The 22077-nt window shown below is 38.1% G+C and overlaps 1 pseudogene; it reads right to left on the reverse strand.

Moving 5' to 3' along the window:
• LOC107796305 (late blight resistance protein R1-A-like) overlaps positions 1–19181 on the reverse strand; it is a 59902-nt pseudogene extending 40721 nt beyond the window's left edge.
• Between the last annotated feature and the right edge of the window lie 2896 nt (positions 19182–22077).

Genomic DNA, 22077 nt, shown 5'->3' on the forward strand with positions numbered 1-22077 from the left:
TCTTCAAAGTTAGCAGATTAAAAGGATAACATCTACGCCATACCATCCAGTGGGTAATGGACAAGCGGAATCCACTAACAAAGTCATTATCAACAACTTGAAGAAGAGGTTACAGGAATCAAAAGGTAATTGGCCTGAGGTGTTACCAGGAGTATTATGGGCTTATCGTACAACGACAAAAATAAGCACTGGAGAAACACCATTTTCAATGGTTTATGGTGCGGAAGCCTTAATTCCAGTTGAAATAGGTGAACCAAGCACACGGTACGATCGGGTAACGGAGGAATCTAATGATGAAGAGATGCGGGTCAACCTTGATTTGCTTGAAAGAAGAAGAGAAGCTGCATTGATAAGAATGGCAGCACAAAAACAAGTAATTGAACGATATTACAATAGGAAAACACGGCTCAGATTTTTCAAAATTGGGGACTTCGTGCTTAAAAAGGTGTTCCAATCTGCAAAGGCTGCTAATTCAGGAAAGCTAAGTCCAACGTGGGAAGGACCATACAAAGTTCATGACACTGCGGGAAAAGGAGCATACGAGTTGGAGACAATGGACGACAAAGCTTTACCCTCACATTGGAATGCCGTCCATTTAAAGAGATATTACTTCTGAAAGTACCCACGGTCAGGTATCACCATGTTAAAATTTCTCTCTTGAATTATTAATGTTTTACTAACGATTTTAGATGCTAGGCAAAAACCCTAACTCGTGCCAAATAATGAGTCACAACCTGCAAGGCAAAATGGAGTATTCTTAATTTCCCAGCCCAGGGTTACAATTAATTTGATGGAAATACACACGAGTTAGGCAGTCTTCATCTATAATCGCACCTCCGAGTCCCGTATATTTTTCTGTTTCAGGAAAGGGCCAAAGTAAAAGAAATAAACAAGTGCTCGAGGCTTCATACTTCACCGCTCAAACACTTGGGGGACTACATATTATACACAGATATGTGTAGAAAAACAGATACGAATATCGAACAAAAGTCGGCCACAAAGAGACAAGTGTTGAGAAAAAGTTACGAAGTCTTCAGCATTCATGAGAACAACAGAGTCATCTCTCAAACTCATAAACAAAGTCACCTCTCAAACCATTCTTAATATATAAAGATAGGGTCATGACTATGTACTGAAACAGGTTATGAAGAAAAACCTTGTTTATTCTATGTTATGTACAAATCTGTTACAAGAAAAACAGTTACGAGAAAGTTGTAGATGTATTGTAATACATGTAATAGTCAAACACTTGTTAAAGTTCATGAATAAAAACTTGCCAAAGTTGTTTCATACAAAACATGTGTATTCTTATTTCTTTTATCGTATTATAATACCATTATGAAGTTGAGACGTCTTCTTCATTAAGTGTCGATAAAATGAAAGGGCCCTCTTTTATAAGCCTCGTGTTGATAATCCATAAGAAGAATCATAAAGCATTTTAAAAGGATAAAAATGCTAAGCTATTCTATAAGTCCTAGATAAATAGGCAAGAATAAAATATACAGAAGTACCGATAAAACTTCTTAATATAAAAGACTAAGTACAAACTTAGTCAGCAAAATATTTGTTTTTTACAAATGCCCCATTATGATAACTGGGGACTTCGTCAAAAGATCCCTTAAAGTTGCCAAGGGATAACACTACCAATTAATAAAAACAAAAACAAAAACAGCAGTAAAGTTTGAAATACATTCAACTAGTCACTGAAGGGGTTGGAACATCAGAAGTTGCAATTTCATTTTCATGGGCAATCACAGGCACGGTAACAACTTCTGAGGGAGCAGTAATAGGAGCAATTTCACTTGGGCTTGGAATGTTAAAATCACCGAGGGAAGCAAGAGTCACGGGAGCTTCATCTTCCATGGACTGTGTCATAGAAGTTTCACCCTCGGGAGCCGGAATTGCAACTCCAATTGCCGTAGTAGCCACTTCTTCATTTAAAAGCTCTTCTGTTCCAGGAGCGTCAAGTGCAGGAGAAGGAGTATCAACAGGTTGTTGACTTTTCTCGATAGTGTCTAAGACTTTGGCTAATTCAGATTGCAAATCAAAGCTTTCCTGAGCAGCTTCCATCAAAGCATCATGGCGAGATTTCAGGAAAGCCCAACTTACCTCTATGTTGAAGTTCTCCTCCAGAAGTCCATACTCCCTTTCCCACATAGCAAGATCGTTCTTCAATATTTGGTGTTCAGCTAAATGGGAATCAAGGGAAGCTTCAAGGGAGGCTTGAGAACTCTTCAAAGCTCGAATCTCGTCAGAGGAGGTCTGTAAGTCAGCTTGAGCTTGAGTCAAGCTTTGCACTAATTCTCCTGCATACTCTTCTTTCTTGGCTAAAAGTGCCTTGAGCTCCCTGACTTCTTCACTAGCCTGTGATAATTGTTCTGACAATGAGCACTCCAAAAGCTCTTCATCTCTTTTAAATTGGCTTGAAGAAGCCTTGGCAGTTGCTAGTTCAGAAGTCAAACCACGCTTTTGTTGCTCCAGGAGATTTCTACTTTCTTGCAACTCCTCTATGGTCCCCTAAGCATTCTCAAACTGTTCTTTCCAATTAGTTGCTTCAAGCTGGGCTCCCCTGGCTATTTCCTCGGCCTCATGGATAGATTTTTCAGACTCACGGGTTTTTCTTTCCAGAAGGGAAATTCTTCCCATCAATTTTGTACCAATGAGGTTAGCCTGCAGAGACAACTCATAGAAATGAGGATTTGTAGATTAAAAATAAAAAACTTGTTGGTAAAGGAAAAATACCTTCAAAGTAGAATGAACTAAGTCATTCATCAGAGTCAGGCAACTGTGGCTCTCCATCTTCTTATTCTCAATATCTTCGATTAGAGGCTCGAGCCAAACATCAGCTCTACCAGTCTTTCTCAAAAGGCTATGGTTGGCAGGAACTTCAAGAGTGACACTTCTCATAGCCATGGTTCCACTGCTAGAACCCGCCTCTATAGTGCTTTTGGATTCATGTGAAATACAAAGGTTCAGTATATGTCAATGCATGATCACAATACAACATAGGAGTCAAAGTAGGGATGGAAGGAGAAGATGTAGAAACCAACACAGGAACGGAAGCAAGTACAGTGAAACTGGCAAAGGAACGGAAGCCCTCAAAGCTGGTAAAGAAATACTGTCGGATGGCAAAAGAATGGAGGAAATAGGAACGAATGAGGAGAGATGAGCTTCATCAAAAACAGGGCCGAGCTCGTCACTCTCAAAACCACTATCAAAAAGACGTTGAGTTGATTCATTAGTATCTCTTGGCACGGTGTCCTCATCAGAATGAATCAAAACAGGCTCGGTGGATGAGGTTTGAGTAGGGGTATCTTCAATTTCATCACTATTAATGACTCGTCTCCTAACTCTTGGCCTGGCAATTAAAGAGGTATCTTCCTCTTCCTCATTCTCAGAACTTTCTCCTATAGCTCTCCTTTTGGGAAGCGAAGCTCGAGCCTTGTTCAAATCAAGTGCAGCATTAGCAGACATGCGAATGGCCATAGCTACATCAGCTACCATTCCTCTAACACCAAATCCTGATTAAAAGAAGGATATATAATCAACATTGAGAAAAAGGTGCTTAACATGTAAAAAGAAAAAACGTGTAAAAAGGGACATACCGTGTGTTTTCACCTTCCAGCCATGCAAAGAAGAAATTGATTTCCAAGTTCTTTGATCCTTAGGAGCAATCTTCAAAATTGAATCTACCCAACCACGGAAGTCAGGAATAAGTTCCATATCTCCCATGGTTGCTACAAAAAACGAAAAAGGGACGAAGTTAGAAAAAGAATCGAAATTCTCAAAAATAGGTGCGGTAAATAAAAGGAAACTTACGTGCAAAATTCCACTTCTCAAGGAAGAGAATATTTGTTTCACCAAGCAAGTCCACCGTACGTACAACAACGTAACGGGTATACCATCCACGATCTCTGTCATCTTCAGAATTTACCAAAACCTTTTTGCTTCTTGCAGTTAAGGTAAAAAACCCATGGTGCATTAAATTGGGATGATATAAATGAATAAGGTGAGAAAAGGTGAAGTTGACATTGGCTTTGGCAGATAAGTATCTCAGACAAGCCACTGCTCTCCACACTAGGGGACCGACTTGGGCCAAACAAATTTTAAGAAACGGCAAAAGTCAATAATGACTGGGTCAACCGGAGGATTAAAACCCAAAGTAAAGGGGTAAGTATAAACAAAAGAGTAACCACTTCTAAAGGAAGAAATTCTTTGATTTGGGAAAGGAATTGACATTCGAAGACTATTGCTCCAGTTACAATCCCTTCTGATGGTAGGAATTGTAAGCTTAGTCACTAATGAAGGATAAGTGTCAGCTTTTTCTAAATTTACAATTTGCTTTTGAAGAGACGTTCTATCACTCCCAAAAGACAAATCACTGGGAACAATTTCATCGACTAAAAGTTCTTGAGAAGAATCAAGGATTTCTTGACCTTTAGAAGAAGGGGTCTTCGGAATAGAACTCCCGATACTCGAAGAAGAAGAAGCACGACCAGATAAACCACCACGAGCGGACCCTAGGCCCAAGCTCTGAAGCCTACCTCCTCTGCCTCTCCTATGTCTTACGGGGGCATTGGGGAAGTGATCGAGAATTGGAACTTTTCTAGGGTTAGGGTTTGAAGATGACATTGTTGAAGAAGGATGTACTAAAGGGGAGAGAAAATACAAGTAAGTAAGAAATTGCTTGTTGAAGATCTATGAAGAAGAAGGTAAACGAAAGAGGGTTAAAAATGCTTATAATGACAACCGTCTAACTTAGAAGTGCAATGATGGAAATCCTATAATAAATGCAACTATCATTTCGTGAATAGTGTGAATGAAGAAGTCTCGAAAAAAGGGTGTAGAATTGTAGAACCAATCAGAAAGTGACACGTATGTAAAGCATTAAATAGAAGGGACAATTGAAGCGTCAGTATTGTCATAATATTAATTACGGCAAAAATTCCCTTTTTATGAAGATCCACTTCCCAATTATTTAATTGATAAATAAATGGAAAGTGGGGGGACTATATGTATTGGAAAAAAACTGAATTTACATTGTAGGTAACGTGGCATGACACGTGGACTGGTCAAATGGTCAAAACCCGATAAATAGCCAAGAGGCACGGGCGACAACAGATAAGGGAAAAATAAAGCAACATAGATGTGGACCGTTACTAAAATAGGTAAGAGTCTCGTACCTATTCGAGTCATTTAAAGACCGAAGATCGGAAGAAGTTGAAGATACGAATCTGATGATGTAAAAGAGTCTAAATACAGCATTAAATATCAAATACATTAGAATATTTGAATTAAATAGAAATGATTGTGTAACGTTTCTTTTAATGTCATTTATTGCTCATAATTGCCTCATTAAGACAAAGGCATTACATCTTCTCCTAGAATCAACTATAAAAGGAGAAGGACTCAACATATGTAGGGACACACGAAATACTATTGAGATCTTACTGAAATACAAAACTATTTACTGCTTTACCATCATTCTCAAAAACATTTTATTTTCATCTCCTGATTATCAGTAACCCGAATTTCTTTTTAGCTTTGACCAAAGACTCAGATTTTTGGTTAAACATGTAGGGACTTAAATTTTTGGCCACTTGTTCCCAACATTCTATTTTCTTCTCCATCTCTGCCAGAATACCCGCCACTAAAGCAACTGAAAGAGGCAACTGACCACACTTTTCTGCTATTCGTTTCCCAACATTCTTTAGGAGAGGAAGGAATCTTTCTTCCCCAAACACAATTTTCCTGAGTAACATCCAACTTTCATCATCATTAAACATACGAAGTGGAAGGGGATCACTTTGAAATCTAGCGTAATTTGCAACTTCATGGTTTCGAGTTGTTAGAATGATTCTACTTCCATTATTGGCAGCTCGAAAACATCCTATTATATTATCCCACACAATAGCTTCCCACACATCATCAACAAGGATGAGATATCTTTTGGAGTATAAAGCTTTGCGTAGCTCATCAGTGTTTAACCAAAAATCTGAGTCTTTGGTCAAAGCTAGAAAGAAATTCAGGTTACTGATAATCAGGAGACGAAAATAAAATATTTTTGAGAATGATGGTTAAGCAGTAAATAGTTTTGTATTTCAGTAAGATCTCAATCGTATTTCCTGTCCTTACAGATGTTGAGTCTTTCCCCTTTTATAGTTGATTCTAGGAGAAGATATAATGCCTTTGTCTTAATGAGGCAATTATGAGCAATAAATGATATTTAAAAGAAACGTTATACAATCATTTCTATTTAATTCAGATTCTGTAACGTATTTGACATTTAATGCTGTATTTGGATTCTTTTACGTCATCAGATTTGTATCTTCAACTTCTTCTGATCTTTAATCTTTAAACGACTCGAATAGGTACGAGACTCGTACCTATTTTAGTAACGGTCCACACCTATGTTGCTTTCTTTTCCCCCTATCTGTTGTCGTCCGTGCCTCTTCGCTATTCATTGCGTTTTGACCTTTTGACCAGTCCACGTGTCATGACACGTTATCTTCAATATTCAGACTCAGTTTTTTCCCAATACAGATAGTCCCCCCACTTTCCATTTATTTATCCATTAAATATTTTGGAAGTGGACCTTCACAAAAAGGGAATTTTTTGCTGTAATCAATGCTATGACAGTACTGACGCCCCAATTGTCTTTTCTATTTAATGCTCTACACACGTGTCACCTTCCGATTGGTTTTGTAATTTTGCAACCTTTTTCCAAGGTTTATTCATCCCTTATATTCACGAAGTGATAGTTGCCTTTATTATAGGCTTTCCATCATTACACTTCTTTGCTTGACGGTTGCTATTATATACATATATATCCTTTTTCCCTTTGTCCTTTTCTTCATAAACCCTTAACAGATCCTTTACTCTTTATTTCTACTCCTTTCTCCTTGAGTTCATCCTTTTCTCTGCAATGGCATCTCCGAATCCTGACCCTAAAAGAATCCCAATTCTTGATAGCTTCCCCAATGCCCCTGTAAGACATAGAAGAGGAAGAGGAGGCAGGCTTCGTAGCCTAGGATCCGTTCGTGGTGGTGCCTCTGGTTCTGTCATGCCTTCTTCTAGCTCTGGTACTATTTCCAGAAGTTCTATCACTAAGAAATCTTCCTCTAAAGGTAAAGAACTTCCTGATCCTCTTCAAGAGCTTTTAGTTGAGGAAATAGTACCCAACGACCTATCTTTTGAGAATGATAGGAAATCTCTTCTGGAGCAAGTTGTCAATTTAGAGAAAGCTGACACTTTTCCTTCTTTAATCACTGAACCTTTGGTTTCTATTGTTCGAAAAGATTGCAATTGGAGAAGTGATTTTCGTATAGTAATCCCTAATCCAAATCAAAGAATATCTTCTTTTAGGATTGGATTTTCTTTTGTTTATACTTACCCCTTCACTTTGGGATTTATTCCTGCTATTGACCCAGTCATACTTGATTTCTGTCGTTTATTCAAAATTTGTTTGGGACAAATTGGTCCCCTTGTATGGAGAACAGTGGCTTGTTTGAGGTATTTATCTGTTAAAGCCGGTGTTGATTTTTCCTTTCCCCACCTTATTCATCTTTACCACCCCAAGTTATTTCGCAATGGAGTTTTTACTCTAACTGCAAGAAGTAAAAGGGTCTTAATAAGCCCTGAAGATGACAAGGACCGCGGGTGGTACACTCATTATGTTGCAGTACGCACAGTTGATTTGGTGGGTGAAACAAATATCCCCTTCCCTGAGAAGTGGAACTTTGCACGTAAGTTTTTTTTTTTTTACTTACCGTTCTTACCTCTTAAGAATTTCAAATTCTTTTCTAATTTCATCCTTTTTTGCTCTTCTATAGCAACCATGGGAGATGTGGAACCCGTTCCTAATTTCCGTGGTTGGGTAGAGTTAACCATGAGAGCCGTGCCTATGAAGGCGAGAACGTGGAAATCCATTTCCAATTAACATGGTTGGAAAGTGAAAACTCACGGTATGCATCTCTTTTTCATTTTTCGTATGACAAGTCCTTTATTTTTTTTTTCTAACTTTTTTTTAAAATCCTTCTTTTTGTCAGGATTTTCTATTCGAGGAATGACAACCGAAGTGGCTACTGCCCTTCGAGCCTCTTCTGGTACTTCTCTTTCTGTGGAGAGAACTCAAGCTAGGCTGTCAAAGAGGAAAGTTGTAGAAGAAGATTCTGAGGACGATGAAGATGAAGACACCTCTTTGATAGCTAGACCAAGAACCAGGAGATGCATAGTTTCCGAGAATGAAGTTGAAGTTACCCCTGTCTGTGCCTCTCTTACTGAACCTGTTCACATTCCCTCTGAAGATGAAACCACTCCGAGGGACACCAACGAATCTATTTATCGTCTCTTCGTTGATGGCTTTGAAAGTGGAGAACTAGGTCCAGTTTTAGATGAAGTTCCTCTTACTTCCTCTGTTCCCATTCCTTCTTTTCCTGCTTCTTTACCTACTTTTGCTCCCTTACCTGCTTCGAGTCCTATGACTCCTGTTATTTTCACTTCTTCTACCACTCTTCCTTTTATAGCTCCCCCTTCCTATGTTCAATATGCAGAGGAGGGTTCTAGTAGTAGAAGCTTGGCTATGAGGAGCGTTACGCTTGAAGTTCCTGCTAACAACAGCCTTTTAAGGAAGTCTGGTGGAGCAGATGACTGGCTTAGGCCTTTGATTGGAGATATTGAGAAGAAGAAGATGGACAGCCATAACTGCTTAACTTTGATGAATGACATTGTTCATTCTACTTTGAAGGTATTCTTCCTTTACTTACTAACAAGTTTTTTTTTAAAAAAAAAATTCTTATTTCTATAAATTGTCACTGCAGGCTAACCTCATTGGTACAGAATTGATGGGAAGAATTTCCCTTCTGGAAAAGAAAGCCCGTGAGTCTGAAAAGTCTATCCACGAGGCTGAGGAAATAGCCAGGGGAGCACAGCTAGAAGCAGCCAATTGGAAAGAGCAGTTTGAGAATGCTCAGGGAACTATAGAAGAATTGCTAGAGAGTAGAAATCTCCTGGAGCAACAAAAGCGAGGTCTGACTTCTGAGCTAGCAGTTGCCAAGGCTTCTTCAAGCCAATTTGAGAAAGATAAGGAGCGCCTTGAGTGTTCATTTTCAGAACAACTATCAAATTGTAGTGAAAAGATCAGAGAACTTAAGGTACTCTTGGCCAAGAAAGAAGAGTATGCAGGGGAGTTAGTGCAAAGCTTGACTCAAGCTCAAGCTGATTTAAAAATCTCTTCTGATAAGGTACGTACCTTAGAGAGTTCTCATGCCTCCCTTGAAGCATCCTTTGAATCCTCTTTAGCTAAAAATCAAGTGTTAAAGAATGATCTTGCTATGTGGGAAAGGGAGTATAAACTTCTTGAGGAGAATTTTAACATAGAGGTGAGTTGGGCTTTTCTAAACTCTCGTCGTGATGCTTTAATAGAGGCCAGTCAAGAAAACTTTGATTTAAACTCAGAGTTGGCCAAAGTTTTAGAGACCATTGAGAGAACCCAACAACCACTTGACTTTCCCTCTCCGTCAATTGAAGCTCCCGTGGCTGAAGAACCTTTAAATGAAGAAGTCGTTGCTATGGCAGTTGAAGTTGAAAATGTTGCAATTCCAGCTTCAGAGGGTGAAACTTCTATGACTTAGTCTATGGAAGTTGAAGCTTCCGTGACTATTGCTTCCCTCGTTGATCCTAACATTTCAAGCTCAGCTGAAACCGTTCCTGTTGCTGCTTCTTCAGAAGTTGCCACCGTGCCTGTGGCTGAAAGTGAAATTAATATTGCAACTTCTGATGTGCTAACCCCTTCAATTGGATGATGGTTTTATCCCTTAGTTTTTGAGGGATTTTTTGGTGAAAGTCCCCAGTTATCATAATGGGGCACTTGTATAAACTTTTATTGACTAAGTTTCTACTTAGTCTTTTTAATTAAATTAAGAAGTTTTGTTAGTACTTCAATGTGTTCTATTCTTGCCTTTTCCTTACTTATTTAGGACTTATAGAATAGTTTAGCATTTTTATCCTTTGAAAATGCTTTATGATTCTTCTCATGACTTATTAACATGAGGTTTATAAAAGAGGGCTCTTTTATTTTATCGACACTTAATGAAGAAGACGTCTCAACTTCACAATAGTGTTATAATATGATGAAAGAAATAGGAATACACATGTTTTGTATGAAACAACTTTGACAAGTTTTATTCATGAACTTTAACAAGTTTTTTTGACTATTACATGTATTAAAATCCATCTATGACTTTCTCATAACTGTTTTTCTTGTAACAGATTTTTACATAATATAAAATAAACAAGGTTTTTCTTCATAACCTGTTTTAGTACATAGCCAAGACCCTATCTTTATATATTAAGAAGGATTTGAGAGGTGACTTCGTTTATGAGTTTGAGAGATGGCTCTGTTGTTCTCATGGGAAAAACATTATGATGAATGTCCTGTGTTTGTTGAACACGATGATGAATGCTGAAGACTTCGTAACTTTTTCTCAAAACTTGTCTCTTTGTGGCTGACTTTTGTTCGATATTCGTATCTGTTTATCTACACATATCTGTGTATAATATGTAGTCCCCCAAGTGTTTGAGCGGTGAAGTATGAAGCCTCGACCACTTGTTTATTTCTTTCTATTTGGTCCTTTTCCTGAAACAGAAAAAGATACGGGACTCGGAGGTGTGATTATAGATGAAGACTGCCTAACTCGTGTGTATTTCCATCAGATTAATTGTAACCCTGGGCTGGGAATTTTAGAACTCTCCATTTTGCCTTGCAGGTCGTGACTCATCATTTGGCACGAGTTAAGGTTTTTGCCTAGCATCTAAAGTCGTTAGTAAAACTTTAATAATTCAAAAGAAAATTTTTTAACATGGCGATACCTAACCGTGGGTACTTTCTTAGAAGTAATACCTCTTTAAATGGACGGCATTCCAATGTGAGGGTAAAACTTTGCCGTCCATTGTCTCCAACTCGTATGCTCTTTTTCCCGCAATGTCACGAACTTTGTATGGTCCTTCCCACGTTGGACTTAGCTTTCCTGAATTAGCAGCCTTTGCAGATTGGAACACCTTTTTAAGCACGAAGTCCCCAATTTTGAAAAATCTGAGGCGTGCTTTCCTATTGTAATATCGTTCAATTACTTGTTTTTGTGCTGCCATTCTTATCAATGCAGCTTCTCTTCTTCCTTCAAGCAAATCAAGGTTGACCCGCATCTCTTCAGCATTAGATTCCTCCGTTACCCGATCGTACCGTGTGCTTGGTTCACCTATTTCAACTGGAATTAAGGCTTCCGCACCATAAACCATTGAAAATGGTGTTTCTCCAATGCTTGTTTTTGTCGTTGTACGATAAGCCCATAATACTCCAGGTAATACCTCAGGCCAATTACCTTTTGAATCCTGTAACCTCTTCTTCAAGTTGTTGATAATGACTTTGTTAGTGGATTCCGCTTGTCCATTACCCACTGGATGGTATGGCGTAGACGTTATCCTTTTAATCTGCCAACTTTGAAGAAATTCTGTGATTTGAGCTCCTATGAATTGTGGTCCATTGTCACACACGATCTCCTTTGGTGCTCCAAAACTGCATATTATATTTCGCCATATGAAGTCTTTAACTTCTTTCTCTCGTACCTTTTGCTTGTGGAAGTGGACCTATGATATCCATTCCTCATTTCATAAAGGGCCACGGGGCTATAACAGGGTGTAGTAACTCAGCTGGTTTGTGCATATTATTGCCGTATCTTTGACATTTATCACATTTGGACACGGAACTGTTTGCCTCGTCTTCCATCTTAGGCCAATAATATCCTGCTCGAATCAATGTTCTTACCAGCGACCTTCCCCCTACATGATTTCCACAATGTCCTTCGTGCACTTCCCTCATCACATATTCTATTTGAGAGGGTCCGAGACACCGTGCTAGTGGTCCACCGAACATCTTTCGATAAAGATTTCCTTAATACAAACAATATCGAGCGGCTTTTTTGCGAAGCGCGTGAGCCTTCCCTTTGTCAATAGGCACAGTTCCGTGCTGTAAAAAAGCAATAATTTCGTTTCTCCAATCCCATGTTAGATGATTAAAATTTACCTCATTCTTATCAGGTTCGAGAACGGAATGAAATAAATGTATAACTGAAGCATTTGCGTCGTTTGCTACGTCATCTGCAGATGCGAGATTAGCTAAAGCATCTGCCTCCACATTCTCATCTCTTGGGATCTGCATTACCTTCCAAGTTTGGAATTGCTTAATTAGTTCCCGTACCTTTTCAAGATATTCTTGCATTCGAGTTTCCCTGGCTGTATAAGTCCCCAGCATTTGATTGACCACGAGTTGAGAATCACTCTTGATTATAATTTGTGTTATGCCGAGTTCTCTTGCCAATTCCAAACCTACAATTACAACTTCGTACTCTGCTTCATTGTTAGTTATAGAATGACATTTTATAGCTTGCCTAATAATTTCACCCGTAGGTGGTATGAGAACTATACCCAGACCTGCTCCTTTTATATTAGATGAACCATCAGTGAATAAAACCCAAGTCCCCGGGTTTGCACCATTAAAAACTTGTAATTCTTTTTCTGCTTCTAAATGCATCCCCTGACTAAAATCAGCCACGAAATCAGCTAGTACTTGAGATTTTATAGCGGTCCTGGGTTGATAAATGATTTCGTATTCACTTAGTTCTATAACCCATTTTGCTAATCTTCCTGACAGTTCATGTTTATGCAAAATATTTCGAAGCGGAAAAGCAGTAACTACAATAATGGGATGACATTGAAAATAAGGTCTTAATTTTCTAGATGCCATGACCAAAGCTAATGCTAACTTTTCTAGCTGTAGGTATCGTGTCTCAGCATCTAATAAGGACTTGCTTACATAATAAATAGGAGATTGTTTACCTTGGTCCTCACGGACTAAAACAGCACTTACCGCAACTTCAGATACAGCCAGATAGATGAGAAGCTTTTCTCCCACCTTTGGTTTTGCCAATAACGGTGGTTTTGACAAATAAGCTTTCAAATTTCTAAGGGCTTGTTGACAATCTTCATTCCATTCAAAATGATCTTGCTTTTTGAGTGCAGAGAAAAACTTAAAACACTTTTCTGAGAATTCGGAAATAAATCTCCCCAAAGCTGCAATTCTTCCTGTTAATCTTTGAACTTCCTTTTTATTAGTAAGGATATCAGGGATTTCTTCTATTGCTTTGATCTGAGAAGGATTTACCTCAATACCACGGTTAGAACAAGAAAACCCAAAAACTTACTTGATGCAACTCCAAATGCACATTTTTCTGGGTTGAATTTCATATTAAATTTTCGCAAAATTTCAAATGTAACAGATAGATGAGAAATATGATCACGAGACTGCTGGGTTTTGACGAGCATATCGTCTATATATACCTCCATTGTTTTTCCTAAATATTCTTGGAACATTTTGGTAACCAACCTTTGATAGGTTGCCCTAGTATTTTTGAGACCAAAAGGCATGACTTTATAACAGTAAGTCCCCCTGTCTGTAATGAAAGAAGTTTTTTCTTCATCACTAGGGTCCATTTTAATTTGGTTGTACCCTGAATATGCATCTAAAAAACTTAGAAGTTCATGTCCTACAGTTGCATCGATTAACTGATCTATATGTGGTAAAGGAAAAAAATCTTTTGGACAAGCTTTATTAAGATCTGTATAATCTACACAGACTCGCCACTTACCATTTTTCTTAGGTACAACAACTGTGTTGGCTAACCAATTAGGGTACTTTACCTCGCGGATTGACCCAATTTTTAATAGCTTTTGGACCTCATCTTGAATCACCTGGTTTTTGAAAGCCCCTTGCTTTCTTCTCTTTTTCTTTATTGGTGTAAAGGATGGATCTTCGTTTAATTTGTGAGTCATCACATCCGGTGGTATCCCTGTCATGTCAGCATGGGACCAAGCAAAACAGTTCACGTTAGCTTTTAAAAATTTAATCAACATACCTCGCATATCTGAGCTTAAATTGGCTCCAATGTAAACCTTCCGTTCAGGCCACTGTTCGAATAATATCACAGCTTCGAGTTCTTCAATTGTTGTTTTCATATTTTCATTCTCTTCAGGTTCTTGAATTGTATCAAGTCTCGAGTCTAAATCCGTCTTTTTTTGTTCAATTGAGGTTTGATCCTTGAATCCTTCAACTGTTTCCTCTAATTGCTATTTTTCTTTATTTACAGTGCTCGTACCTGATACAGCGTTGATACTCCTAGCTGTTTGCTGATCCCCACGAATTTGGCAAATTCCCCATGGTGATGGGAATTTAATAACTTGATGTAGAGTTGATGGGATAGCATCCATATCATGTATCCACGGTCTCCCCATGATCATATTGTAAGCCATTTCCATATCTACCACCTGAAATTTAGTTTCTTTAACAACACCTGCAGCAAAGGTTGTTAGAATTACCTCTCCTTTTGTTACCACACTTGAATTGTCGAAGCCTGACAAGGTATGCACCTTGGGTATCATTTTGTCTTCAGCTTGCATTTCACGTAATACCCTTAGTAGTATAATATTTACGGAACTCCCTGGATCAATCAAAACTCGTTTTACATTAGTATCATGTACAAGTAAAGATATTACCAGTGCGTCATTATGTGGAGTTATCACTCCTTCGGTATCTGCATCATCGAATGAAATACTTTCATTTTCTAAAACCTGCCGTACCCGTTTCCCGTGTGTAATTGTTACTTTAGAAACCTTGTTGGAAGCTGTGTAGGTTATGCCGTGAATATCTTCTCCCCCACTTATCACATTCACTGTTCTCTTGGGTGAAGGAGGCTTTGGTGGCTCTTGCCTATTTTTCATATAGGCCTGTTTACCTTTTTCACTAAATAACTCAGTGAGGTACCCTTGCTTCAATAGATGGTCCACTTCACTCTGCAAGAATCTACATTCTGAAGTTTTGTGCCCGTGATCATTGTGGAATTCGCACCAATGATCTGGATTGCGTCTATTTGGATTTGACCGCATCTCTTTTGGCCACCGTACCTTATCTCCCATACTTCTCAAAACAGCCACGAGCTCGGAGGTAGTGACATTAAAGTTATATCCGCCGAACCGTGCCTTTAAACTTCTGTCATCATCTCGTGACTCTTGTCTGTTCCGATCATTTCTGAATTTCGATGAAGAACCAGAGTCCCTATTCCTCGATTTTTGATCATATTGCTGGCTATCTTGTTTTGACCGTGGGTCTTTTCCTACAGGTCCCATATATGGATCGTACCTGTTTTTACCTGATCTTTTTTCGGTTTCTGATCTTCTGGAACCACCCCTTTCTTCATGATGAAACTTGGGTACGGTATCTTCTTCAATTCACAGCTTCGTACTATACCTGTTGTAAACATCATTCCACGTGGTTTCAGGGAATTCTCGAAGGCTTTCTTTGAGTCTTCTCGTGGCTTTAGAGCTTTTGTCATTTAAATTACTTGTAAAAGCTATTGCAGCCCAGTTGTCAGGCACACGGGGTAGAGTCATTCTTTCACGCTGGAATCTATCAACAAAGTTTCTGAGCAACTCTGAATCTCCTTGTTTGATTTTGAAAATATCTTCCATTCTTTTCTCAACCTTTTGTGCTCCCGAATGTGCTTTAATAAAAGAATCTACAAGCTCAGCAAAAGAATTTATAGAATTTTCAGATAAAAGAGAATACTAGGTTAATGCACCCTTGGTGAGTGTTTCTCCAAATTTCTTGACCAGTACTGATTCAATTTCTTGTTTGGTCAAGTCGTTGCCTTTTACGCCTGTTGTAAATGCAGTCACGTGGTCACGTGGGTCTGTAGTACCATCATATTTCGGGATGTCAGGCATTTTGAACTTTTTCGGAATTGGAAGGGGAGCAGCACTTGGCTTCCAAGGTTGTTGTGAGTATTTGTCCATGTCAACTCCTTTTATTACAGGCGGAACTCCAGGGATTTGCTCAATACGTTCATTTTGTTCCTTAATCTGTTTCTGTAAGGTTAGTACTAAATTTTGCAAATAGGAATTATTTGAATTACCTGGTTCCCCTTCCTGTGGTTCACTGGTGGTTCCTCCATTTCCAGAATTAACAAGACCAGAACGGGGATTCTCCAATGTATTATTATTAGGAGTTGGTGTGGGTGGTGCAGCAGGCAATCGACTAACTAGAGCCTGAAGAGCTTTGCCGATCTGTGCATCAATTAGCTTTTGTAAAACTTCATTTGTACCACCTTCAAAGTGTTCAGATTGTTCTTGTTGATCAGCACGAGATTCAGGAGTGCCTTCACGAGATTGACGTGGTGAATTTTGAGGGGAGGGAACCACTTCAATGTTATGTAAATCTCCTTGATTTGATGGATTTGATTTTCAGGGTTTCCCAAAATGTTTTCATTGTTATTGTTGGTGTTGTTGTTTGACATGGTGATAACAATGGACAAGATGTAGCTTAAAAGAAAAGATTATCAGATTCCCGGTAATGGAACCAATTTGTTTAACCAAAAATCTGAGTCTTTGGTCAAAGCTAGAAAGAAATTCGGATTACTGATAATCAGGAGACGAAAATAAAATATTTTTGAGAATGATGGTAAAGCAGTAAATAGTTTTGTATTTCAGTAAGATCTCAATCGTATTTCCTGTCCTTATAGATGTTGAGTCTTTCCCCTTTTATAGTTGATTCTAGGAGAAGATATAATGCCTTTGTCTTAATGAGGCAATTATGAGCAATAAATGATATTTAAAAGAAACGTTACACAATCATTTCTATTTAATTCAGATTCTCTAATATATTTGACATTTAATGTTGTATTTGGATTCCTTTACGTCATCAGATTCGTATCTTCAACTTCTTCTGATCTTTAATCTTTAAACGACTCGAATAGGTACGAGACTCGTACCTATTTTAGTAACGGTCCACACCTATGTTGCTTTCTTTTCCCCCTGTCTGTTGTCGCCCGTGCCTCTTGGCTATTCATTGCGTTTTGACCTTTTGACCAGTCCACGTGTCATGACACGTCATCTTCAATATTTAGACTCAGTTTTTTTCCAATACAATCAGCTAATTGATCAACACGTTTTCCTCCACATTCAAAGTCTTTACCGGTAACATCATGTAGAATCTCCAGTAACAAGTTCTTACGTGAATATACTTGAGACACACAACACTGTGCACGAATGTCAAAGTGAGAAACAACTAACTTGTCAGAGTAGAGTCTGCAGGCTAGAGTCGTCTTGCCTAGACCCGGCATGCCGGTTATCGAGATAACATCTCGCCCTTTGGTTCCTCTTATTAGTTGGTCTCTTAATTTTTCTCTGACATCCTCAAATCCCACAACTTCATCATTCATGATTGTAGACCTTGCTAAACTTGATGGTGTTTGACTTTTGCCAGTATTGTTCATTGCTTCCTCAACTATCTTTTTTCCTTGAATCTCTGCTACCTCTGCTCTGATAAGAGTAATCTCCTCCATGATATCCAAGAGCCAACGCTCGAGGCACCAGATAGGAGCTTCTTTGCTTATACAAGCATCAACTATGTATTCTACCTCATCTGCTTTGTCAATCAATTGTGTCGCACAATGTTGAATTTTGTTGAGGACATTGTTTCGCTCTTTTGCAACAGCATTTAGAAAAGGTTGCAAGCCCTCAAGTTCCTTCTGAATTATTTGAAGTTGGTTCGTGAAAGAAGCTAGTGAATCTGAATGGCGGCGTTGGAACTCCTTCAGTTTGTTTAAAAGGAAATCAACATAGCCTAGTCCATGCATCCTTGGCAATTTAGATTGAAATGCCTTCCGAATGGTAAGGTAGATCATTGTGTTTATACGTTGAATGTTGCCTGACGAATCAAGAACTAGTGAAGGGTTCCCTTCTCGCAGTGCCTCGTCTTCCTTCTCCTCCTCATCTTCATATAACGAATAAACCAGAAGTCCAACATCAATAACCACAGTGTCGATATCTTGAAGAAGAAACTGAAGATCTTGTATCGGCACACAGATGATATTGGCTCTCAAGAAGTTGAGCATCTCCTGAAAGATTGCCAAGTGGTTCTTCAAAGCAACTATCCGACTGGAGTTACTATTATTTGGTAGATCTACCAAATTGTGTAGAATAGTTGCCACAAAACTGCCTTCACTGTCAATTGCATGCTCACTTCGAATGTTGGGATACCATCCTGGTTGTATCGTGGACTTTAAAGATTGCAAGACATCAACATAGATCTTGCGGATTTATGGTTGAACGGGCTTAATTTTCATTTACAAGAAAAGCAAAACCATGATCTCACCTAGAGCCACATCTTGATTTTCGTAGCCATGGCCTGAAAAATACAACCAGGCAAGCATTGATGCATGGCCGACCACAGTTAAAACATGAGAGAAGAAATCAAGACGTTGGCTCTGAGGTTCTATGTGTAAGATAGTTTGTTATTGGCAAGTTGGAAGTGGGACGTTTCTTTCTCGTACCGTGCCTGTTAGCCTCGGAACTGATCATTATGAAATAGCACATAACAGGCACGAGATTGTCTCAACAGGCACGAGACTGACTCAACAGGCACGAGATTGTCTCAATAGGCACAAGACTGACTCAACAGGCACGAGATTGTCTCAACAGGCACGAGATTGACTCAACAGGCACGAGATCCTAGAGTTAATTATTTTTAACAGAAAAATCAAATTTATTTGAATTTTAAATTCAAAATTCAAATAAATAGTCGTGTCTGTTTGTGAAACAAGACATCTTTTCTGAAAGGGTATGTTGGTTGCCTATAAATACACAAGAATTCCAACAAAATGATATATAGAAAATCACAAGTGTTATTGCAAGCTTTGTTGTATCCTGAAGAGAATCGTTTTGTATTTTCCCTAAATTAGTATACAGGCGATAACTCTTTAAGGACAGTCGATTTTCACGTCTCAAAGCCAATTTTGTTTATTATTTTCTAACAATCTTAAAGAGTTATTCTGCTATGGAGAAATTGATGTCTGTTGTTGAGAATCCGAAGGAGTTCATCAAACTTGATCGCTTTGATGGAACGAACTTTACCCGTTGGAGAGACAAGATGATATTCTTGTTGTCCGCTCTCAATATCTACTATGTTCTTGATTCTGCCTTGCCTCCGATGCTTGAGCCCACAACAGAAAGATTCTGACGTAGTCAAGGAAGAAAGGAAGAAACGAGAACATGATGAACTGTTGTGTCGCGGCCATATTCTGAATACTTTGACAGATCGACTCTATGATCGTTACTGCAATCTGAAGTCGCCAAGAGAGATTTGGACTGCTCTACAAACTGCATACCAGAATGAAAAATGAGGTATTGACAAATTTCTGGCTCTGCAGTACTTTGAATTTAAAATATTTGATATTAGGCCTATAATGGATCGGATTCATGAACTGCAAATCTTAGTATCAAAACTAAGTAATCTTGAAGTTAAAATTCCTGATGCACTTCAAATAGGTGCTATTCTTTCGAAATTGCCTTCCTCTTGGAATGACTATAGAAAGAAAATCCTACATTCTATGGATAAAATGACTGTGGAACAATTTCGTACTCACATTCAAATTGAAAGTGAGACTCGTGCTCGTGATGCTATTAGTCAGCCTTCGAGTTCCGCAGTCAATTTTGTCAGTCAGAATGATTCAGGAAGTGGGAACAAACATCTGAAAGTTTCCAAAAAGTCTTCTTTTAAAAAGAGAAAGAACTTTAGTTGTCATCATTGTGGAAAGAAAGGCCATATGATTCGGGACTGCAGATATAGAAAGGCAGGAATAAATTTCAATGCAGGAAATACCGAATAGTCTGGAAAGATTGAAAAATATGGAAATTCTAAAAAGGCAAACGTAGTGGAAAATTCTGCCCAAGGATTGGTTGCCATGGTTTCCGCAATGCAAATTGGTATGGTCACAGAGTTGAATGTGGCTACCGCTGCTACAAATACTCAAGGCTGGTGGCTAGATTCAGGTGATACTATTCATGTCTGTTATGACAAGAAGATGTTCAAGACATATGCAGAAGTGCAGGATTCTGAACAAGTCTTTATGGGAAACCATGTTGCGGCAAATGTTGCTGGAAAAGGAAGTATTGAGATTAACTTCACATCTGGCCAGAAGTTGACGTTACTGAATGTGTATCATGTTCCTGATATGAAGAAAAACTTAATGTCTGTTGCTTTGCTGTCAAAGAAAGGCTTCAAGATAGTTATTGAGTCTGATCATGTAATAGTGTCTAAGAATGGAGTTTTTGTTGGAAAAGGCTATAATTGTAACGGCATGTTCAAATTGAGTATTAATGAAATAAATTATGTTTCTTCTTACATCGTTGAGTCTGATTCTTGTTTATGGCATGCTAGACTAGGACATTTAAATTTTGGCTCCTTGAATTATATGTCCAAAAATGGTTATATCTCATGTAAAACTCAACATATAAAATGTGAAATTTGTATACAGGCAAAGATGACTAAGAAACCGTTTCGTAAAGTTGAAAGATCCACAGAACTATTAGATTTAATACATCCAGACTTGTGTGAATTAAATGGAGAATTAACTAGAGGAGGCAAAAGATATTTTATTACTTTTATAGATGACTTCTCTAGATTTACATATGTTTACCTACTTAGAACTAAGGACGAAGCTTTTCAAAAGTTTAAAGAATACAAGTCTGTTGTGGAAAATCAAAGGAGTAGGAAAATTAAAATTATTCGAAGTGATAGAGGCGGAGAATATTTTCCTAACGAATTTAATAAGTTCTGTGAAGAGCATGGCCTAATACATCAAATGAGTGCCCCTTATACTCCTCAACAAAATGGGTTAGCAGAAAGAAAAAATAGAACTTTGGTGGATATGGTTAATGTTATGTTACTTAATGCACATCTGCCACATAATTTATGGGGTGAAGCACTACTAACTGCATGTTATATTTTAAATAGAGTACCTTCAAAAAGTATGCATATTTCGCCTTATGAGCTTTGGAATGGTAGAAAACCAAATTTAAATTATTTTAAAGTGTGGGGGTGTATATCCTATTATAGAGTACCTAACCATCAAAGAACAAAATTGGGTCCTAGAGGAATTAAAAGTGTTTTTGTAGGATATGCACACTCCAAAGCTTATAGACTGCTAGATCTAGAATCTAATGTCATTATAGAATCTATACATGTTGAATTTATTGAAAATAGATTTATAAATGACAATGTTGATGAAATGACTGAAATAAATGGAAAACGTATTGATGCTAATAAATTGTCGCTTTCTGAAATTATTAAAACTAAGGAAAGAAGTGATGATATGCAGATAGAACCAAGGAAAAGCCAAAGAATAAGAAAAGAAAAACATCTTGGTTCTGATTTTATTTCTACACAATCTATAGTATTTCTTGTTGAAGGAGATAGGACAAACGTTTGTAATCAAATTCCAATTGTATTAAATGTTGAAGAAGATCCAAAGACGGTTCAAGAAGCAATGTCTTCTAGAGACGCTGCTTTTTGGAAAGAGGCCATTAATGATGAAATGGACTCAATTATATCCAACAACACTTGGGTTTTGGTTGATCTTCCTCTTGGATCAAAACCTATAGGTTGTAAGTGGGTCATTAAGAGAAAGTACAATACAAATGGTTCTGTCCAAACCTTCAAAGCAAGATTAGTTGCAAAAGGTTTCACTCAAAAGGAAGACATAGACTATTTTGATACATATGCTCCTGTTGCAAGAATAACATCCATTAGAGTCCTTTTATCTTTGGCCTCTATCTATGATCTTTACGTACATCAAATGGATGTTAAAACAGTCTTTTTAAATGGGAACCTTAGTGAAGAAATATATATGCAACAACCTGAAGGTTTTGTTCTTCCGGGAAACGAGAAGAAAGTTTGTAAATTGATAAAGTCTCTTTATGGTCTTAAACAAGCGCCTAAACAATGGCATGAAAGATTTGATAGTGTAATACTATCAACCGGATTCGTACATAATAATGCAGACAAGTGCATTTACTCTAAATTTACAAAAGAATATGGAGTAATAATTTGTTTATATGTCGATGACATGCTGATTTTTGGTACGAATCTACAAGGAATTACCGAGACCAAGAAGTATCTAACCTCAGTTTTTA

The sequence above is a fragment of the Nicotiana tabacum genome, chromosome 20 (genome assembly GCF_000715075.1).
Source record: "Nicotiana tabacum cultivar K326 chromosome 20, ASM71507v2, whole genome shotgun sequence".
Lineage (NCBI taxonomy): Eukaryota > Viridiplantae > Streptophyta > Magnoliopsida > Solanales > Solanaceae > Nicotiana > Nicotiana tabacum.